The sequence below is a fragment of the Physeter macrocephalus genome, unplaced genomic scaffold (genome assembly GCF_002837175.3).
Source record: "Physeter macrocephalus isolate SW-GA unplaced genomic scaffold, ASM283717v5 random_484, whole genome shotgun sequence".
Taxonomy (NCBI): Eukaryota; Metazoa; Chordata; class Mammalia; order Artiodactyla; family Physeteridae; genus Physeter; species Physeter macrocephalus.
In genome coordinates, this window is record NW_021145768.1 from 25716 (window position 1) to 48978 (window position 23263).

The following is a 23263-nucleotide window of genomic DNA, read 5'->3' on the forward strand; positions in this document are numbered from 1 at the left end:
TCCTAGAAGAAAACACAAGAATTAATCTTTGTGACCTGGGATTAGGCAACGGTTTCTTGTATCCAGAATAGATAAAGAACTCTTATGGGTCAACAACAAAGACAACCTAATTCACAAGTGGGTAAAGGAACTGAACGGACACCTCCCTGAAAGAGATATACAAACAGCCAGCAAGCACCTGAGAAGATGCTCAACGTTACAGCAATGGAGTGAGGGACAAAAAGAGGCTAAACCCCAGAGAGGGGGCCTCCCGAGCCTGCTCCCCAGTGGCAGAGCCTCACACACAGTTCTGTGATCACATTTCCCATGGTACGTCCTACTCCATTCTCTGGAGACCATGGCGGGGCTGCAGAGACCAGCACAGATGCCCCCGAGGGGTCCCAGCCGGCCATGTGACCTGGGGCAAGTTCCTAACCTCTGCACCTCGGTTTCTTCATCTGTCAAGTGGGGGTCACCATGCCCTATTGTGGGGTTGCAGGAGGTTAAACAAGGCCACAGACAAAAGCACGGGAAGTAGACCCTGGCACACGGTAAACCCTCGTAAATGGCAGCTGTCATGGGCTTTGTCATTTAAGAGCTTCACTCAGGCAAGGAAGGCAGATCTGGTGACATGCCCCCAGTGGCCACCCAGGACTGCTCCCAAGGGCAGTCTGGCAATGTCTCTTTTTTAAAAAATACCCGTCTTCTTCCGCCGGCTGTTCTTAGGCCTTTATGCTCTGGACACACAGCCCACCTGTCCACCCCAACTCCTCTGTAGGACCTGCCTCTGCAGGGTCGGGAGCACCGGGACGGGAAGTTTCCAGCTGGATCTTGAGAACCTGAGATGCCTGGAAGCGATCAACCATGTCCTGCGGGGCACACCTAGCACACTGCAAAGGAAAGCGTGTGCACATATCTTTCTAGAGCCTGACCTCCTCCAGGAGCTGGGGGAATCACAGATCAGGGAGTGGGGGGAACCAAGGGTGGCATCTCAAAGCACTGGGTAAGGGTGGAATTGAATCAATGAGGAAACATCAAAAATCCAACTGAAGGGGCTTCCCTGGTGGCGCAGTGGTTGAGAATCTGCCTGCTAATGCAGGGGACACGGGTTCGAGCCCTGGCCTGGGAGGATCCCATATGCCGCGGGGCAACTAGGCCCATGAGCCACAACTACTGAGCCTGTGCGTCTGGAGCCTGTGCTCCGCAACAAGAGAGGCCGCGATAGTGAGAGGTCCACGCACCGCGATGAAGAGTGGCCCCCGCTTGCCACAACTAGAGAAAGCCCTTGCACAGAAACGAAGACCCAACACAGCAAAACTAAATTAATTAATTAATTTTTTAAAAAATCCAACTGAAAAGTGGGTGAAAAGCATAAACAGACTATTCACAGAAAAGATATCAAACTGGCTTTTAACACATGAAATGATGCTCGACCTCACCCCTAATTTCAGAAATGCTCACTGAAACTACACCGAGACCCCGGGACCACTCTGGTGGCGCAGTGGTTAAGAATCCGCCTGTCAATGCAGGGGACACGGGTTCAAGCCCTGGTCCGGGAAGATCCCACATGCCGCGAACAACTAAGCCCGTGTGCCACAACTACTGATCCTGCGCTCTAGAGCCCACGAGCCACAACTACTGAGCCTGTGTGCCACAACTACTGAAGCCCGCGCGCCCAGAGTCCATGCTCCGCAACAAGAGAAGCCACCACAATGAGAAGCCCGCACACCACAACGAAGGGTAGCCCCCGCTCGCCGCAACTAGAGACAGCCTGCGCACAGCAACGAAGACCCAATGCAGCCAAAAATAAATTTAAAAAAAAAAAGTAAATAAAAAGGAAAAGTAACTATACTGAGACCCCATCTCTCACAGCTCAGATCAGCAAGTATGTTTCCACTAGAACAGCACACCCTGCTAGTGAGCCTGTGGGACCAGACCCTCTCGGTGCTAGTGAGAGTAAACCCAAACCCATCTGCCCCCACAGGATGGAACATGCCAGAAGCTAACACACATCTTGGCACTTATCTTTTGAGCCAGCAATCCCACTTCTAGAAATCGACCCTGAAGATATTCTTCCAAGAATATGAAGATACCTCTACACCAGGGCATTCACTGCTGCACCGTTTGTACCAGCAAGATACTGGAAACAAGCCCAATGCACGTACAGGGGAGAGGCTGGGTCAACTGTGCTGCAGCCCCCAGTGGATACCACGCAGCTGTGCAGGAGGGCGGGCACATCTCCATGGCCAGATGAAGCTGTTTCCAGGACACGCTGCACAGTGAAAAGAGAAAAGTGCAAGAGTAATCCCCACTGTGTCACCTTCCATGTATAAGAAAATATACGTGGGACTTCCGTGGCAGTCCAGTGGTTAGGACTCCGTGCTTTCACTGCCGGGGACATGGTTTCAATCCCTGGTTGGGGAACTAAGATCCACAAGCCACAAGGCGTGGCCAAAAAAAAAAAAAAAATATATATATATATATATATATACACATACACACACACACACACACACACACACACACACACACACAATTCTGCATTTGTGAGACATAATGAGATCATTCCCTGAAGGAGGGAGGGCGAGGAAGGGTGATGACGCATCTCTCCAGACACCCTTCTGACCCTTGAACCATGCTAATGTCCCACATACTAAATGAATGAGGGAATGAATGAAATCAACAAGAACTGGGGGGGTGGGGGAAAGAATCCTACAATGAAATACAAACAGACGCAAACCAAACGGTATTTCAAGTACATAATACAACCACAATAAAGAGGAAAAGAAAGAACTAAGCCATGTCACTTTTAAGCATGGTTTTGGAACTATGTGCCTTTGAGGTAAAGATAAAGCAAATATTGACTTACTCCAGGGGTTTCTTTTACTGTGGGTGATGCAGGGCTCTCACTGACAGAGTTACAGAGTTACAGAAAAGGGAAGGGGAGGCCAGCAAGCAGCCTGCACGAACAAAGGGCTGGAAGTGGAGGTGTCGGTGTGAACTCGTGGGCACTAGTGTGTATAGGTAGAAGCAGAAATGGATGTGGGTGTCTGTGCGATACATGTACACACAGACACACTAATGTATGCACATGTGTATTTATTTACACACCTATTTCCCGGGGAAAAGGGCCCAGAGGCAAAGACACCCCCTTGGCAATGAGCAACTGAACACCCAGATCTTGGTTTCTAAATGCACTGTCCACAAGAAAAACCAGGGCTCCTTGGAGAAGCAGTCAAGCCTGGAGCTGAGGTGGGAGCGCACAGCATGGGCCTGGAACACCTCACTGTGCCCCAAAGTAGGGGAGTGTCCAGAGACTGGTGGGCACGTGCCTGAAGGACAGGAGGAGCCAGCGGGAGGGAGCTCTACCTCTGGATAAATCTGGGACCGCTAGAGCAACCGAAAACAATGACAGCAATGGATTACAATCTACTGAATCAGTTAAGGACCCATGCGTCCTCGCTGATATAAATAAACAGATGGGGAAGAAGAGACAGCTGCTCTTCACAGCAGAAAGCCAACTAATAAATGCAGAAGGAATGGTGCAATTAGACAATCCCTACTTGGTAAGAATCAACAACGGCTGCCCAAACAAACGGTGACTGTTGGGGGAACAACGGGGTGTTTACATGGTCCCCAAGGACCTCCCGCAAGAAACTTACCAATTACAAATGGTAAAACTGTAACTTCAGGGTGGAGAAATCTGGAAGACACCCCCTTACCCAAGTGGGCCAGGCTGATGCCACCAGACATGAGCTCCAGAGACAAAGCTCCGAGAAGGACACTAGACTGCTTCTGGGATGTTCCTGCCAGACGTGAGAGGACCATCAGACAAACCCACACCGAGCGACGCCCCACAGGATAACGGGCCTGTACTCTCCCAAAGTCCAAGCCACGAGCCAGAAGGACAGACTCAGGAACTGACCCAGATGAACAGAAACAAAAGCGACGTGACGTATTAACGCGGTGTGTGAGCCTGGACTCTCTGAGAATTTTGAGAATTAACTTCCTGCTTTTGATAATTTGATAAGAGAATCCCTTGTTCAGAAGAGATGCCCACTGAGGTATTTAGAGGTAAAGAGGAATGCATGTATGTGGAACAGTTCAGGAAGAAATGCGCAGAGAGAGAGGATGAGAGAGGGAAAAGGAACAAGAGCAGCTGCAGTGAAAGGTTAACTCCTAGGGAGCCAGGTGAAAGGTGTCTGGGAATTCTTCGTGCCATTCTTGCAACTCTTCTGGAAATCTGAAATTATGTCTCTAAAATTTTTTATTCAAAAAGGAAAAAAAAGAGAAAGGAAGCACTTGGATTGAAAAGATTAAAAAAAAAAGGGAAGCACGTGGGTGAAAGGCCAGGGAGCCAAGGAGGCTGCCAGCACCTGCTTTTGGAACATCGTGGACAAGAACAGGGCCTGCCAGCCCACCTACGTCTTTACTAGGCTCGGGGGGTCAGGGACGCAGCCTGGGCAAAGGCCACCACCTGTTCCCCAGCCCACAGCCCAGGCAAGGGGCTGGCGCCACACAGAGAGCAGGGCGGACACCGGCACCCTGGGAGGGGGTGTGGCACCCCAGCAAGCTCCCCACACGGCCAGGCCACCCCTGCAGACGCTCAAGACACCAGCCCATTCTTTACTCATGCGTACAGGTCTTCAATGTTCCATGACTAACCATTTAAACCATAACCATTGACAAAATAATCTTCCTATTTCTCTGCAAAGGTACCTCGTAATTTTGTGGGGCCGGACAACACACGTGTGCACACATTCTGAGCCCGGAGAGGACCCTGCCCCTCACCCACGGCCCTGGGGACCCTGGACAGGTTCCCTGACCTCCCCAAACAGCGTCGTCCTTCTAGAGCTTGCCTGGAGCTTCCCCTGGAGCTAGTGCGAGGGTCAGGGATGACCAGGACAGATAAAAAGGCCGATGATGGGGGCACAGGTCACCACGTGCGGGCCCGGCTCTAAGCACCTGGCACGTCTGATCAGCCCCAAAACCCTAGAAAGCAGGTACTGTTCTCACAGCCCATTTCACAGATGAGCAAGCTGAGGCACAGGGCAGTGACCACACAGCTAGCAACAGGGGAGCCCAGCTCGAGATCCGTGTCCTAACCACAAGCCTCACCAGCCTGTGCAGACTACAGGAGAGCCGCATGGAAAACACACAGCTCTGTCCCCGCCCGGGGCCTCCAGACTGTGGGTCCTTCTGAAACCCATAAAAATGCAGGAGAAAAAAAAAGTGGGCCAGTGTTTTGGTAATCTCAGGAAGGGAAGACCTCTCTGGGCAGGTCACAAGACCAGGCACTTTAAAGGAAATGACAAATTTGGCAATAAGCTTTAAAATATTCTATGTAACAACACATCAAAAATAAAGCCAGGAGATAAATGAGAAACTGAGAAAAAACGTAAAATGCAGAAGATGTTAACAACCCTAATATAGAAAGGGTTATAATAAAACACTGGTTCTCAACCAGAGGCGAGTCTGTCCCCCAGCGGACACCTGGTGACATCTGGGGACATCTGTGCTTGTCAGGACTGGGGGAGGGAAGGGGCTCCTGGCATCAAGGGGGTGCGGGTCAGGGACGCTGCTCAACACCTCCCCGTGCCCAGGGCGGCCCCCCCAGAAGGATCCAGCTCAGAGATATCAATAGTGCTGAAGGTGAGAAACCCGTTATAAGTCAAGAAAAGAAATAAACACCCCAGTGTAACACATGGGCGAGGGCTATGAACTGGCATGTCAAAAAAAAGCAGTGACTAGGAGGTGACAGATTAGAAGGAGGCACAAAAGCTGGGGCTGTTGCCAGGATGACGAGAGCCCCCAGCTGTCGTAGGAGCATCCACGCAGACCATCCTTCTGGGGACAACTGAACAACACCCTTCAAAATAGAAGGGTGTCCGCTGGGGAGTGTGGAGTCCACAAACTAGAAAGACCTCCACCTGACAGACGGCGATGACCAGAGAGCCTTCACCACGATGTCAAGAATGGTTCTATCCGGGTGGCAGGATCTGGGGAAATTTGTAATTCACACAGGCTTCTGTCTCTGCTGACAACACTTATGTACCACTTTTATAAAAACAAAGGGGACACAGAGCCGTCTCGAGAGCCGTGCCAGGACCCAGAGGTCCCATCCCTTCAGCTCCATTCCCAGAGGTCCCATTCCCAGCAGCTCCCTGGCTGGTCCATCTGGGTGGACGGGAGCTGATCTCAGGGCAAAGAGGCAGCGCGTCCTGGGATTAAACCATCACCAAAATGATTATGGTCCCCAACCTAATTCAAATTTAAAAATACCAAGCCACACTGGAACCCTCGTACACTGCTGGTGGGATTATATCATGGTGTAGCCACTGTGAAAGACAATTTGGCAGTTTCCTAAAGCGTCAAACACGGACCTTCCATCTGGCCCAGCAATTCCACTCCTAGGTGTCTACCCAAGAGAAATGAAACGTGTCCACATAGAAACTTGTACATGAACGTCCGTATTATGCATCGTAGGCATTATTCACGATAGACAAAAAAAGTGGAAACAGCCCAAATGTCCATCGATGGATAAACAGATAAACAAAATGTGGTCCATTCATACAGTGGAATATTATGCAGCCATAGAAGGAGTGAAGCACTGACCCTCGCTACAACACAGATCCTCTGAGAACATGATGGTCAGTGAGAGAAGCCAGACACTGAAGGCCACACAGTGTGTGATTCCCTTTATATAAAGCATCCAGAAGAGGCAAATCCACAGAGACACTACAACATTTGGTTGTCTGCGCTGGGGAATGGAGAGTGACTATTTAATAGGTATGCGGTTTCCTTCTGGAGTGATGAAAATGTTCTAGAATTCAATGGTGGTGATGGCTGCACATCCCTGTAAATATACTAACAACCACTGAATTGTACACTTTAAAAGGGTGAATTGGGCTTCCCCTGGAGGCGCAGTGGTTGCGCGTCCGCCTGCCGATGCAGGGGAACCGGGTTCGCGCCCCGGTCTGGGAGGATCCCACATGCCGCGGAGCGGCTGGGCCCGTGGGCCATGGCTGCTGAGCCTGCGCGTCCGGGGCCTGTGCTCCGCAACGGGAGAGGCCACAGCAGAGGGAGGCCCGCATACCACAAAAAAAAAAAAAAAAAAAAAAGGGTGAATTGTACGGCACGTGAATTACACTTAATAAAGTTGCTATTAAAAAAAATACCAAGCCAGAAAAAAAATAGCTCCCCAACGTTTGATCAAAACTTTGATGCTCGGGCTTCCCTGGTGGCGCAGTGGTTGCACGTCCGCCTGCCGATGCAGGGGAACCGGGTTCGCGCCCCGGTCTGGGAGGATCCCACGTGCCGCGGAGCGGCTGGGCCCGTGAGCCATGGCCGCTGGGCCTGCGCGTCCGGAGCCTGTGCTCCGCAACGGGAGAGGCCACAGCAGAGGGAGGCCCACATACCACAAAAAAAAAAAAAAAAAACAAAAAAAAACTTTGATGCTGTTTTGAAGCTTCAACTAAATGTATCCAGAACACTGGGGCTGCTCACACTGTTGGTGACCAGAGGCACCCACTCGGTCTGCTCCTGGTTCTCTGCCCAGTGCCATTCTGACCACCACCCCTCAGGCCGCCCACCTGGGCTCTCACAAAAAGAGTGACAGCTAACAACCAAGTCACAGCCCAACCATCTTGCTGGCCTTTGCAGACTTATCTCGAGGCTGACCTGGGCCTCCCTGCACTGGGCACTCCTTAACCCCAAACACCTGCCTCCAAGCGGGCATGACACACTGACCCAGATTTGGAATCCTGAGGCAGGATCAAGGCTACAAACCAGTCAGCTTAGATGGGGCAAGGGAGAAGAAAAGAAGGCCAAAACTACAAGGAGAGTGATGACACAGGAGTCGGGGCCTTCCCAAGCCTGATCCTGAGAAGGTAGAGCTTCACAAATATTTTTGATCATTACAGGTCCTTTGAGACATTCATTTCACCAAATGTGAAAAGGAATAAACAAAAGAAGGGCACCAGTGAGGCCAACAGACGCATCAGCATCCTTGAAAAACCCAAGTCACCCAAGCCATTTCATTGATCAAATGAGTTTAATCCTGATTAATCACAGTTCAAATGGAATCAGTATAAACTTGCTTCAAATAATACTGGGAATCAGAAGTAGATTCTGGTAAGTTAAGATGTATATGATAAGACCTAGAACAACCACTAAAAATATACTTCCAAAAATATAATGAAAAAATCATTAAAGGAATTAAAATGTTACACTAGAAAATATTCACTTAATGCAAAAGAAAGCAGTAAAGGAGGAAGAGAGGAACAAAAGACGCTGGACAGAAAGCAAAAAGGAAAATGGAAGACTTAAATCCAACTATATCAATAAAGACTTAAATGTGACTAAACAATCCAATCAAAAGACAGAGATTATCAGATTGGAAGAAGAAAAAGATCTTACTATATGATGTCTATACTCCTTAGATTCAAAAACATAAATAGGCTGAAAATAAAAGGACAGAAAGGGGTATAACATGCAAATAGCAACCATAAGAAAGCGGGAGTGGTTATACTAATATCACACAAAATAGACTTCAAAATAAAAGTGTCATTAGAGATAAAGATGGCCATTTTATAAAGATAAAAGGGCCACTCCATCAGGAAGATATAACAATTATAAACATATACGAACCTAATAACAGAGCCCCAAAATAAATGAAGCAAAAACTGACAGAAATGAAGGGGGAAATAGACAATTCAATAATAATAGTTGGAGACAGCAATATCTCACTTTCAATAATGAATAAAACAAGGAAGAAGATCAACAAAGAAACAGAAGACTTGAACAACACTACAAACCAACAGACATCTATAGAAATCCCCACCCAAGAGCAGCAAAATATCCTTTATTCTCAGGACATATGGAACATTTTCCAGGATACACCAAATATTAGGCTACAAAACAAGCCTCATCAAATTAACAAGAATTCAAATCATACACAGTAGGTTCTCTGACCTCGATGGAAATTAGAGGCCAATAACAAAAGGAAATGTGGGGAGTCACAAATATGTGAAAATTAAACAACACACTCCTAAATAACCAATGGGTCACAGAAGAAATCAAAAGTGAAATTAGAAAATACTTTGAGGTGAATGAAAATGAAGACACAACAAACCAGAACTTATACAGTGCAGCTAAAGCAGAACTGAGAGGTAAATTTATAGCTGCCTATATGAAAAAAAAATGAAAGCTCTCAAATCAATCATCTCAACTTCTACCTTATGGCACTGGAAAGAGAAGAGCAAACTGAACCTAAAGCAAGCAGAAGGAAGGAAATAATAAAGATCAGAGCAGAAATTAACAAAATAGAAATAGAAAATAGAAAAAAATTAACTAAACCAAAAGCTGGTTCTTTGAAAAGATCAACAAAATGGGCAAACCTTTAGGTAGAATGATCAAGAAAAACAAGAGAGAAGACTCAAAGTGCTAAAATCAGGAATGCCAAATGGGACATTACTACTACTATCCACCTTATAGAAATAAAAAGGATGATAAAATAATATTGGATAATTAGTTACTACTGAGCAATAAAAAGGAATAAACTGTTGATACTCACAACAGTTCAGATGGATCTTATGTGAAAAAGCCAATCCCATAAGGTTACATATGATTCCCTAACACTGTCAAAATGACAAGGTTATAGAGCTGGAAAAGAGATCAGTGGTTGCCGGGGGCTGAGGGTGGGAGGTGGGGGTGACTTTAAAGGGGGATCACGAGGGAATTGGTCTGTGTTGACAAGACAGCTCTGTATCTTTTTTTTTTTTGACAGTTCTGTATTTTTATTGTGATGGTGGTTACACAAATCTACACAGTTGATAAGAGATCACACAGACATACCAAAAAATGAGTGCATACTAAAACTAGTGAAATCTGAGTGAGGCCTGTAGTGTACTGTGCCAACATCAACTTCCTAGTTTTGACAGTGGACTGTGGTCGTGTAAAATGTCACCACTGGGGGAAGAACACGTGGGACTTCTCCATACTATTTTTGCAACTTCTTGGGAGTCTGCAATTTTTTTTTTTTTTTTTTTTTTTTTTGCGGTACGTGGGCCTCTCACTGCTGTGGCCTCTCCCGTTGCGGAGCACAGGCTCCGGACGCGCAGGCTCAGTGGCCATGGCTCACGAGCCCAGCTGCTCCGCGGCACGTGGGATCTTCCCGGACAGGGGCACGAACTCGCGTCCCCTGCATCGGCAGGCGGACTCTCAACCACTGTGCCACCAGGGAAGCCCTGCAATTCTTTAAAAACAAAATGCTTTGGGAATTCCCTGGCAGTCCAGTGGTTAAGACTCAGTGCTTCCGGGACTTACCTGGCGGTCCAGTGGTAAAGAATCCGCCTTACAATGCAGGGGACACAGGTTTGATCCCTGGTCAGGGAACTAAGATCCCACATGCTGCGGGGTAACTAAGCCTGTGCGCCGATCTCACGCACCTCAACTAGAGCCCGCGTGATGCTAACTACAGAGCCCACGTGCCCTGGAACTCGTGTGCCACAACTAGAGAAGAGGAAAAAAAACCCACACACCACAACTAGAGAGAAGCCCGCACACCGCAACAGAGGCCCGCGTGCCACAACTAAGACTTGATGCAGCCAAAAATAAATAAAATAAATAATAATAAACCTTTAAAAAAAAAAAAACTCAGTGCTTCTACTGCAGGGGGCCCAGGTTCAATCCTCCCACAAGCCGTGAGGCCTAAATAACTTTAAAAATAAAAAAACTAAAACCAAAATATATAAAAAACAATATGGGGGATATTTCGTCATGGACAGGAGGGCATTGTGCCATATGGGTTGATGGTTTGGGGCTGGGTGATGAGTATGTGGGGTTCTTTATCCTATTTTGTCTACCTTTGCGTGTGTTCAAATTCCCCGTAATGAAAAGTTCAAAAAATAAAACAAAGGGAACCAGCACAAGTATGGCCACTAACAAGTGCCTTACCCATTCAGATTTACAAATATGCTTCAGAATGTTCCATCATCAGGACTGCGTGCCATCTTGTCTGATACCCTCCCCAAAACGATGGCCAGAGAGGAGACCAGGGCCGCCTGAGTGTTTTCACAACACAGATCATAACAAGACGCGGGACCGTCCAAACACCACCTTGAAGAATGACAGTATTACACAAAAAGCATTTGAGATGGGGCGGCGGGGGGCACCCTGGGTTCTACAAGAGGTTTCTCCATTTCAAAGTCCTTGCTTCCGGGTGGAAATGATCTGTTCCAATACCAAGGTCTTGACTCTTTCCAAACGGGAAGCTTAAAAAGGCAGAACAAGAAAGAAAGAGAAGACCAGGTGACACAACCAACAGACGAGCTAATACGGTCCAAGAACCGGTGCTCCCCGCAGACCTTCTACGCTGGGCCAGGCCCCCGAACCACAACACGACCACTCAAGGGAGCGGAGCCCATCGCTTCACACGTACTCACTCTCTTCCGCTCACAGCAATCCTCTCCGGCATTTCCACCTCAGGATCTTTGCACGTGCTCCTTACGCTTCCATGTGGAGCTTCTTGTCCCTTCGAGTCATTCAGACCTCTGCCCAAACGTCCCCTGGGAGGGGCCTTCCCTGTCCGCCCGTGAAAGAAGCACTGCTCCCCCAGTTCTGCGATCACACCCCTCTCTGGTCGCCATCACACAGGGGCCACGGCTCCTTGCTGGCTCCTGGGGTCCTGGCCTGCAGGATAAACACGGAGCTGGCTGACAGCACAGAGCCCAGGCTTTGGGGGTTGTGGCGAGCCTACTGTCTTCTCTGCCACAGCCCAATGTAAGCCGAAGCTTCTCGCTGGCAGCCAGAGTGCGAGCCGAGCACTTATTAACATACGTGCCCTGTTTACAGCTCGCTGGCACCTAACAAGGAGAGCAGGCGAGGACACCGAGGCCCCAAGTCGGTGGCAGTGACAGGGTTTGGGAGCTCGGGTCCCATTATGAGCTCTGGCTCTAGACTCCAAACCAAGCGCTGCCTGGGGCAGAGGCCCGGGAGGGCCCTGAAGGCTGTGGAGAGGCTGGTCACCCCCAAAGTCCCCTGGCCTTCCTGAGCGCCCAGACGGCTGGGGGGGGTCCCTGTAAGGCAGCACTAGGGGACCCCAGCGCAGCCCCACTTTCCAGCGAAGCCTTTATTTGCCATCAATGCCTCCTGTGCCAGCCTCCGCCGAGAGCTGCAAGGGGGTGGACGCCGGCACTTAGGGGACCTGGGCGAGGCGCTCCCTACCCCAGGGGAGGGCTGTGGAGCCGCTCCACGCCCAGCAGGGACATCCCGAATGCAGATCCATGGAGGCAGACAGCCGAGGGTTCTGGCAGGTGCCCGAGACACCCATTCTAGCCAGGCCCACCTCCACAGTCCCAACCCAAGTTCACAGGCTGAGCTCCGAGCCCGGCGGGGCTCAGACGAAACCACGGGTGTGGGGGACAAACGTTCTCAGCCGACGCTGCAGGCAGACGAAGGGGAGCGTGGGTTCAGGCTCTCTCCCCTGTGAGGGGCGGGGTGGGTCACTTAGCAACGCCCACTCCCTTGCCCTTGACAGATCCCGACCACGCTGGGGTCCCAGCCCTCCCAGGCTCCCAGCCTGTGTGACAGGACCCCTGCCTGTCAGTCACAGGGCCACATCGCAGGTCCCACACTGGGGTCCTTGCATCCCCGACTACTGCATCAGCCTCTAGGGGTCCTATCACCCCCGAGCCGACCGCTGGACCCCAGAAGCACACAGAGACCCTCACGAATTCCACACCACTTGCACACACGTCAGGGGCTCAGCAGGGACCACAGGCAGCCTTCCCTGTCTTGGTTTTGCCTCCGGTAACTGCTGGTTTTTACACCGGGAGGATAAATTATTTTTACAGTGAATATCCCTCTAGGAGGCTTGTTAGGAAAACAGCCACTGCAGCTTGGTCGATCCAAAGTTTCCAGGCCTTCTTTTGGCTAAAGGCCAAATTAACAAACACAGGGCCTCGGGAGCACAGGTGCTGGAACCCAAGGCAGCAGCTCCGGGTCCCCCTGTCTCGGCAGCCACACGGAGGACACCTGACCCAGTCCCCCTCCCCACCCGAAGCTGATCGGCAAACTCCACTGTCCCGCCAGGGCCCTGGCGAGGGCCTGGGGCACCGCTCACCCCAGGACCACGGTCCTCCACAGGGTGGCCCACAGCAAACCCCAAGTCACCAGAGGAGGACCCCGAACGAGGCATGCAGAACAGGCCGCGGGGCTCTGAGCTCTGGACTGGCTGCTCCGGTCCAGCCACCCCCAGGACCACCACCCTGGCTGCCTGGTCCACAAAACCCCAGCCAAACCCTCCGACCCACCCCTTTAAAATAAAGAAGCTCCAGGAGAAGAAGAAACCAGATTATTTTCAAGGTGCCTTCTAATAACCTTGATTGTTCCCCAACTTTCTTCCCTAGACAAATATGGAACAGCAGCGTAAAAACCGCGGGCTATTCTGGAATGCAGAGTGATTTCGGAAACTTCTCTTGCAACATCTTGATTCACATTCAAGGAAAGACAGAAGCCCAGGGTAAAATCGCCCCTGTAATCTCTGAACGCTCTCCCTGGGCCAGGGAGACATTGGGACATCAGAGCCAGGTCACTCTCCATGCGGGGCCGTCCTGGGCGCTGTGGGGTGCTGAGCAACCGCCCCAGCCCCACCCCCGCCGATGCCAGGAGCGCCCCCCCCCAGGTTGTGACAACCACAGATGTCCCGAGACACTGCCCAGTGTCCTCTGGGGACAGAATTACCTCTGGGGTGGGAACTACTTCACTCAGGGATTTTCACGGATTAACTCAGTTAATCTCACCCACCCTTGAAGCAGAGACTGCTACTGTCATCCCCATTTTGGAGGTAAGGACACACACCCAGCAGAGGCGGGCTCTGAGCCCAGGCAGGCCAGGCACGTGGGTACCAGGCTCCAACTGCCGATCCCACGGGCCATCTTACCTTAAGACCTCAGGCCATTTAAGACCGTCTGCAGCTGTGGGATGTTATTTCCAAACTATGCGTGTACACGGGTCTCGGCTTTCCTATGGCCAAAGAAGCATCCCAAGTTCCTGCAAGTCCCTTCACAGAAACACCTTGGGGCCCAAATTCAGAGCCCCCCAGAACAGTCAGCATCCATGCCACAAATGCGCTGCCCTGAGCTCAGCCACAGGACCCATCAGCCTTCACAGCCAGGCCAAGGTTTCAAGCTCCCGTTAAAGATGAGAGGCTGCATACAAGGCTCCACAGGAAGGATTGAGGCCACAGCTATGCCACCCTGCCCATTGGGGCTGGCCCTCCAGTTGACATCCTGCAGGCCAGGCTGGTGCACTCGCCCCTCACACGGCCCTAGCTGCTTCATGCTGTGTCTGTCTCGTCTCCCCAGCTAGAGGCTAACAGATCCAGAACTTCTGATGGGCTGGGCAGACAGGCGGGAATGGGATGGGAGGATGGCGGGGGCCAGTCTCCACTGAGCACCAGGCACCCCCTTTATAGCATCCCCGGCCCCAACACAGCACTCTGCTCACCCAGGACCAGCGCTAGGCGTGAAATGCACATAGGATGTCAAAGACAGCGCCACACACACAAAAAAAGAGTGGAAAATAACTCATTAACAACTTTTATAATGATTACACGTTGAAATGATAACATTTTGGGTATACTGGGTTCAATAAAATACATTACTCAAATTAATTTCCCCTGTTTCTTTTCACCTTCTAGAAAATTTAAAGGACACACGGGACTTGCTTTGCGTCCTTACTGGGCAGCGCTGCCTTAGAAAAGCTGTCAGTTTACACTTTCGCCTGTTTTCTTCTGAGGGTTTTGTCGTCTCAGTTCTCACATTCAGGTCTTAGATCCACTGGAGTTTGTTTTGGTGCCTGGCTGGGGGTGGGGGGCACCGTACAGAGCCTGATGTTTCACCAGGTGACATTCCGTTAGCGTCCACGTGTGTCTCCCCTGGTGTCCCCCTGGTGCCACGAGCAGCTCCCTGGCACTTGGGACCCCCCCGGGTCTCCCGTATCCTCTGCTAAAAGGACAGCAAGTCTCTCACACACGTCACTGTCCTCAACACCAGTGGGAGGACCAGAGCTGGCTGGGCTCTGCCCTGCTATGAGGCCACACCCCATCTGTCCCCTCACGGTCCCCAGAGAGCCCAGCTGCATTTCCAAATGGCCCAGCGTGGTGACGGCACTTCCCCCGGAGGGCAAGGGGGCACCCGGCTGCCTCTTTATCCACTGAGGATGCTGTATGCCTGGGTAGGAGCCATGGCCACCTGCAGAACTCTACTAGGTAGCTCTGTGGGGATATTCACAACCCGGTGGCTGCCTTCTAAGGTACAACCCACAACACTGTCAGGGCCGGGGCTGGGCAGACCAGGGAAGGGAAGTGGCCCAGGAAGCAGCTCGCGTTCAAACCTACTGGCCAGACACGTGGGGGCTTGCGGGGGGGCGGGGCTTGGAAAGGAGGGCACGTGTGGTCTAATCCCAAGCCACGTGAAGCTCTTGGGGAGCCCATTCAGGGCTTGGACCACACTCAGCCAATCAGGCCAGCAGGGGGGCAGGCAGCAAACAGGACACCCCCTTTCTGGCCTTGGTGGACTCTGCGGCAGGGAGCCCCAGCGCTGCCCACTGGGAGGAGAACACACAGGAAACAGACAAGCCCAGGCGGCGGGGGCCGGGGCCACGCTGCTCCGAGAAGCGGACGCACAGAGAGGTACTACAGGGGACGGAGCCACCAGCGACGCTGGGCCAGCACAGCCCACTCCCTGGGGGCCCTGCCCAGCACCAGCTGGAGGCAGTGGAGGGCAGACAGGTGAGGATCACTAGTGAACGCTGGAGTCCAGAACCTGAGCATGCAAAGGGCGGCCTGAGCGCCTCCTGCAGGTGAGCTGGGGCAGCACGTCTGACGGTCAGGCCTCCTGACTCTGGCCTCCCTCTCCGACCCCTCCCCACCCCAGCCCTCAGGCTGTAGCCCCACAAAGGGTTTTAGTGCTGCCTCTGCTGGGGGCCACTGGGTGAGCATCCTGCATGCCACAGCCCTGGAATTCTGGAACTCTGAGACAGTGCGGGAAAAGAAGGGGCAAGAAAATGTAGAAACTACTAGATCCCCACAGCAGGTAGTGGATACACAGCGTGTCCACCCACACACGGGCACATCACTCCGCCATGAAGAGAGAAGCACTGACACTCGCTACAACGTGGATGGACCTTGAGGACACGACGCTCAGTGACAGAAGCCAGACACACAAGGTCACACAGGGTGTGATCGCATTCACATGAAACATCCAGAACAGGCACATCCACAGACACAGAGAGTGGGTTCATGTTTGTCAAGGAGGACAGGGGAATGGTGAGTGACTGTTAAACAGGTATGGGGTTTCCTTTTGAGGTGAGGCAAATGTTCTGGAATTTGATAAAGGTGATGGTTGCACAACTCTGTAAATGTTCTAAAAACCACTGAACTGTCCCCTTTAAAAGGATGCATTTTATGGTATATGAATATTATTATACAATGAAAAATATATTTTTAGGGCTTCCCTGGTGGCGCAGTGGTTGAGAGTCCGCCTGCCAATGCAGGGGACACGGGTTCGTGCCCCGGTCTGGGAAGATCCCACGTGCCGCGGAGCGGCTGGGCCCGTGAGCCATGGCCACTGAGCCTGCGTGTCCGGAGCCTGTGCTCCGCAACGGGAGAGGCCACAACAGTGAGAGGCCCGTGTACCACAGAAGAAAAAAAATATATATATATATATATACATATATATGTGTGTGTATATATATAGATAGATAGATATAGATATAGATTTAAAGGCAGGGCAGGAGCATTTGAAGAGGGGCTGCCCTAGAAAACTTGGGATCTAGTCGTCAGCACACCAGAGCCAATCTCTGGGCAGCCGTCCATGGCTCCCACGTGACTTGAACACCTCTGGTCTGGCCTTGCTGACTAGACGCTACGCTCCTTGAGGGCACAGCTGCTGGCCCCTTCCTCTTTACCCCTTGGAGCCTGGCACAGGGGGGCCCCAAAGCTGCCTGAGAGACAGACTGGAGGGCTACCCCAGCTTCCCCTGCTTCCTCCAGGAGGGTATCCCAGGCAGGTCCCTGAGTGTTCCCTCCAAGTCCTTGCTCCTCTGCCTGCTGTTCACCTCGCCCATGACGACAAGGCTCGGCCCAGGTGGCAACTCTTCTGCCGCTCCCGGGCCACCACCCGAGCCAGCAAGCGCGGCCCCGGCCCTGTGCTTGGTTTGCATCTGCCTCAGCAGTTCTGCTCCCCCAGGCCCTGCCGTCCCCGCTGCTCTCGGGAGCCCGGCTCTAGGCTTTCATCACGGGCTTGCACCCGCTGCGGGCAAGAGACACTGATCCGCTGGCCTCGTGCATGTGGGCCAGATGACTGGCGCTCTCCGCTGGGTGACAGCAGACGCACAGATGGGCCCAGGCTCAGCGCGCGCCCGACAGGGGCGGGTCTGCTGCAAAGTCAGCCCTGGGGGATCGCGCAACCAAGCTGCTGACCACCCGGCCGAGAGTCACATGGGAGGCCTGCTGGCGGTTCCCGATGTCATATCTTCACCTCGAGGCTGGCGGACAGCATGGCTGGGCATTTACAGAGGCCACTCCACTCCTGCTCCCCGCCACGGCCAGCCTGGACCTACCCATGCCACACACACCCCAGCCGCAGCTTGTCCACCGGCCGGCTGACCACCCTTCCTTCCGCGGGGCCCAGCACGGGGGGCTGGACGTGCAGAGAAGCCCATTTCTCGAGAACAACGCTGCCCCTCAGTCTCCAGCTCAGAATGGGCTCGGGTTGCCCGTGGAGCAACCAGGACACGAGGAGGCGGGCAAACCAGACGCCTTCCTTCCCGAGAGGGTGTCAGAGAGCTCGCTTTCTTCACCGGCTCCCTCCTCTTCCTTGGGGGAAGGAGTTGGAACGAAGCAGTGAATCCAGAGTTTCAACTCCAGGGCCTTCACTCACACGCAAGCTGGAGACAGCAAGGCTCTCTCCCGACCCGTGGCGGAGATAATCAGATCCATGCAGCTCCCGAGCCGAGGTAGGAAGCCGGCCCGTGGATGCTGGCCTTTCTGATGGAGGGGGTTTAAAGCACAGAACGGAGGACTTCCCTGGTGGTCCAGTGGTTAGGACTCCACACTTCCATACCGGGGGCCAGAGTTCAATCCCTAGTCAGGAGACTAAGATCCCACAAGCCGAGCGGCATGGCCAAAAAAAAAAAGAAATAAAATAAAGGACAGAACGGGCAAAGAGCGGGGATCTGAAGGGGCCAGCGGCAACTCCCAGTCCCGCTGCCTGGCCAGGGTCCTGCATGCATCCTGGGGGCAGCTCCCAGGCTGCCACCTTCCCAAATGGGCTGCCCAGCACACGGCCCCTCTCCACCCGACGCGTGGTCCGGGGCACCCCCGGCACAGCCCTGTCGCCGTCACTGCGCCGGCTGGCGGCTTCAGGCTGGCTCCTGCTCAAAGGAGGCCTCCGGGATCCCTGCTCTCCTTCTGCACAAAGCACAATTCCGGATCCCCTGCCAGCTCATCCTCCACGAATCACTTCTCTCCACGTTCTCTCCCCTGAGACTGGAGCGAGAAGCCACGAAACCATGAAGGTGGGCCCACCTCCACCCCTACCTGCCCGGAAGGTGCCGTCACTTGGGTCCAACTGCAAACACAGGAGGGAAGTGGGTGCTGGGACAGATCCTGCAGTCCCACCCGCAGATCACCTCTTCACAGCTCGCTGTACAGGTTCATCTGAGAATAGGAGCTGTGAACGCTAGTGCTGGCAGCTGGGGCCAAACCCACATTAGCTCTGGTTCCGCTCTGTACCCAGAGACCCATTCAGGGTGCAGCAGCCCTTGGCGCCTTGCTTTCTGATTCTTATTCTTTGTCCACTGAACAAAACACACCCGGGGCCCAGAGCGACTCCGCTTGACCAGAGCCACAGGCCTCCCATGGGGCAAAGACGGCAACGCAAACTTTTCATCAATGCCCTCGGGTCCATGGGAGCCACTGAGGTGGGATGAGAAAAGAAAAGAGGGGAGGGAAGGAAGGAGGAAGGGAGAGATGGCGGAGGAGCAAAGAAAGACAGAGACCAGCAAAAAAAAAAAAAAGGACAGCAACTTTGGAAAGCCAAGAAGTTCTGAGTAATCCTCTCCAGGTTGTTTATTTCAATCAGCTAGAGAAGGCATGACCGTAAATTAACGGTATGCTTCCTTGACAAGTCAGAACACTCCTGGGACAGACCCAGATCTAAGACGCTAACAATCTACCTGGCTGGGAAATCACTCGTCAGCCGGTCTCCACGGTGGAGAGCAAGGCCAAGAGCATGAGGCCAGCACAATCCCGCTCGCGACACAGGCCGGCGCACAGCCCCACAGTCGTCTCCCATCCACTCGCCCCACAAAGCTCAACTCTCACACACACGAGAGCCACCTCTCCACGAGTGTTCCCAGGCAGGCCAACGGCCGGATGGCTGCAGCAACCTCCTCCCAGGACTCCGCTGCCCCTTCGGAAGGGGCGCTGGTGTTGGTAAAGAGGATGGGCCAGATGCTTACAAAACAAGAGGATTGGGAAACAGTGTCTTCCTTTTAAACCCTCAGCTTCTGTGAGATCAAAACAAACTCCATAGGCCCAGAACACTCCTTCTCAATCTTCTGCTGCCTGCAGAGGTGCAATACAAAGGGGGCATCACGGAAAGGTGGGGCATTGCCAGCAATGAAGTATTTGCCCCTGTTTTACATCTACTTTTTTTTTTTTTTGGGCCGCACCGTGTGGCATGAGGGATCTTAGCTCCCCGACCAAGGATCGAACCTGCACCCCAGGCAGTTGAAGCGCGGAGTCCTAACCACTGGACCACCAGGGAAATCCCTGCATCTACTCTTTTCTCAATTTTGAGATTGTTTTGGTGAATGGGATCAGAACATTTTCTTATATTCCCTGCACTTTAAATTTCCTCAAAACAACCCAGGATCCGTTTTTTAACATACAGAGTATGATTCTAAATACTTTGATGTAGGAAAGATGGAAATTCATTCATCCAACAAATGAATGCTTACTGAACATCCACTGTGGGCAGGAACTGCCTGAGGTGCTGGGGATACACGCAGCGACCAAGACAGATGTCGCTCCCACAGCGGGAACCTCACACCCTACTGCGGGTGCTCCCACACTGTGGCCCACAGGTCAAATCCAGCCCACTGCCTGTTTCTGTATGGCCCACAAGCCCAGAATGGTTCTGACGGTTTTTAATGGTTCGGTGGGTGGGGGGAGGAATCGAAAGAAGGAAAATAGTTCATCATATGTGAAAAGTATGTGAAATTCACATCTCCGTGTCCATAAATAAAGTTTTATGGGAACAAAGGCACAGTCGTTGGTTTCTGTACTTTTGTATTACAACAGCAGAGCGGAGAGGTCAGGATGGAGACAAACCTCGGCTACAAAGCGGAAAATAGTTACTTTCTAACCCTTTACAGGAAAAGCTGCTGCCCTAGTGGATGAGATGGACAATAAGTACATAAACAAATTAATACAAATTTCCGTAGTGCTGAATGCAAAGAAGAAAAGGCAGGTTGGGGAGAGAGAGTAGATGGAAGGGTGAATTTGGGCAGTGAGGTCAGGGATGGCCTCTCTGAGCCGAGACCTGAATGACAAAGAGACCTGAGGGGACAGCACTCTGGCAGAGGGAACAGCAAGTGCAAAGGCCCTGAGGTGGGGAAAAGTAGGCAGGTAAAGTGGTTTCGACTGAAGGGAGCAGGGACGGGGCGGTGGGGGGTGGTGTGGAGAGCACCTCAGAGGACAGAACAGGGAGGCCATGGGAAGGGTCTGCAACTTTTCCCAAGGACAACAAGAAGCCACTGGAGGGTCCCGACCAAAGGAAGACCGTTTTTCAAGTTTTTAAAAGCCCCTTGAGGGAGCAGTAGTGAGAACTGACACATTAGTCGAGACACCTTATCCAGCCCCCAAGATGCTCCCAGAACAAATCAAAGCAGGGAGTAAACCCAAAAACCAATCCATGGGACTTCCCTGGTGGCGCAGTGCTTAAGAATCCACCTGCCAATGCAGGGACACGGGTTCGAGCCCTGGTCTGGGAAGATCCCACATGCCACGGAGCAACTAAGCCCGTGCGCCACAACTACTGAACCTGCGCTCTAGAGCCCACGAGCCACAACTACTGAGCCCACGTGCCACAACTACTGAAGCCCCCACACCTACAGTCTGTGCTCCCCAACAAAGACAAGCTACCTCAATGAGAAGCCTGCGCACTGCAAGGAAGAATAGCCCCCACTCACCGCAACTAGAGAAAGCCCGCGTGCAGCAACGAAGACCCAATGCAGGCAAAACTCAATCAATCAATAAATATAAATAAATAAATAAAATATATGATCACCTTAAAAAAAAATCCATCCAACCCCACAATCATCAGTTCATGGATCCACTCAGGCCTTAGTCTTGAGGTAGCACAGGCTTTTTTAAGTATCGTAAATTCATTTCATTATGTAAAAGTACCTGCACCTGGCACAGTAACAGTCCCGTGACCTCAGGCATCCTTGCTCATGAAGAGGGAAGATGAAAGGGGTGAGTCACCTTAAAGTCGACTTGAAGCAAACTGTTAAAGCCAATGGACAGGCAGGGGTCACACAGTTCTAAACCTGCCCACCACGCTTTGAGATCCCGGGAGCATGTGGAAGCCTGTGGGGGGCCCTGCAGGGGCTCGGGAGACCCCCACACCACGCCTGGACGGCCCGTGGTGGGCGCGTCTGCAGGCGAGCACCCTCTCCTCCAGGGGACAGAGTAGGAAAGCCGTGGACAGCCAGTCCGAGGAGTGTGCGCCGGACATAGCTTGCAAATATGAGCCTCTCCCTTTTAAACGGGGGAGGGGAGGAAAGGGACAAAGGGACCTGGAACTTGAGGTCAATCAGGGTCATGGCCAAATATCAGGCTGCTGTGGGGTTAAAGGTTAAGTGAGAGAGGGTCACCTGGGGGCAACTGCACCCTCCAGGGGACACCGGGTGATGTCTGGGGATATCGGTGGTTGTCACAACTGTGGGGGTAGGGGTGCTCCTGGCATCAACGGGGTGGGAGCCAGGGATGCTGCTCCACACCCCACAGTGCCCGGGAAAGACCCCCGCCAGAGAACGACCCAGCCCTGAACATGAACGGGGCAGAGTAGGAAGGGACCTGACGTTAGTAAGAAATCAGCGCCAGGTTCAGAGCACCCTGGCACTGTGTGAAGCCACAGTGACTCTCATCCCCTTTGACCCCTTCAATGACCCAGCATGGGCTCTTATTATACCCATTTTACAGATGAGGAAAGCAAGGCCCACAGTCCTGCCCCAGAGGAGGGATGAGAACCCGGATCTTTCAGACTCTGTTTGGGGAATGCAGTCAAGGACAGGAATGCAGGGGCACCAACAAGAACACAGGTCAGAAGGGAGTCCAGGTTCAGCCCCTCTCCTCCGTCGGGTGTCCTCAGCCAGAAGTGGAGGGACTGGGGCAGGGCAGGGCAGAGCTGTGGGGGTGAGGTCCCACTGAGCAGCCCCGGGCAGGGGTGGGGGAACAGGTATCTGGAGCGCAGCCAGGAACCCCCCGGGGCTGGCAGAGAGGCATGGGGTGGGGGTGGGGGGTGACCTCACAGTCGTGCAGTCTGCCCCGGAGTTCCTTTGCTTTCCTCACCCTTCCCCCAGCCCCTGCCCAGTGGGCTTGGGAAGGTTTAGTGACTGCCCCCCGACCCCCGGCAAGTTTTGTTCTTGAGCAAGTGACTGGCGCAGGGTCTCACAGCTCTGAACCTGCCCCCCACACTTCCAGATCCCGGGAAGAGAGACAGCCGGAAATGGTCATTTGCCCACACCTCGGCCCTCACCCCTCTCACCCTGTGCTGCCCACTCCCTGAGCCGGGCCCCTCGGGGCAGTGGGCACCACACCGCCAGCACAGTTGTGCCCACACCTCGGGACACCCATCTCTCCCTTTCCCCCACTAGACCCAAAGGCCCCTGAAGTTAGGGACTCCCTGCAACCTGCCCCAGTGCTCAAAACCCAATGTCCGCAGGTCAGGTGAGTGTCAGATGGAACCAAGGAACAGATGGGCTCAGCTCCCCAGGGCTGAGGCTCCGGCTGGGCCCGGCCAGGGGAAGGGGCGGGGCTCAGGAGGGCAGGGGCAAGACACCACAGAGGAGGCGGGGAAATGCAGGGTCAAGTATAGCAGAGCGGCCAGGCAGGGAGAGAGGGGCATGGAGGGCCCACCGACCACCCCAGAGGAACTGGGGAAGGGTCTTTACTAGGAGACAGAAAAGTACAACAAAGGCAGGGCGGGGTC

The 23263-nt window shown here is 52.8% G+C and overlaps 1 protein-coding gene across 1 annotated transcript in view; it reads right to left on the reverse strand.

Moving 5' to 3' along the window:
* The window catches only part of LOC114485082 (lysine-specific demethylase 4B-like), a gene marked incomplete at its 3' end in the record, with an annotated part of 50479 nt that overhangs the window by 25188 nt on the left and 2028 nt on the right, over nt 1–23263 (reverse strand). Inside the window, exon 2 of the mRNA XM_028485610.1 lies at nt 2145–2251. The remainder of the gene's footprint in view (nt 1–2144; nt 2252–23263) is intronic.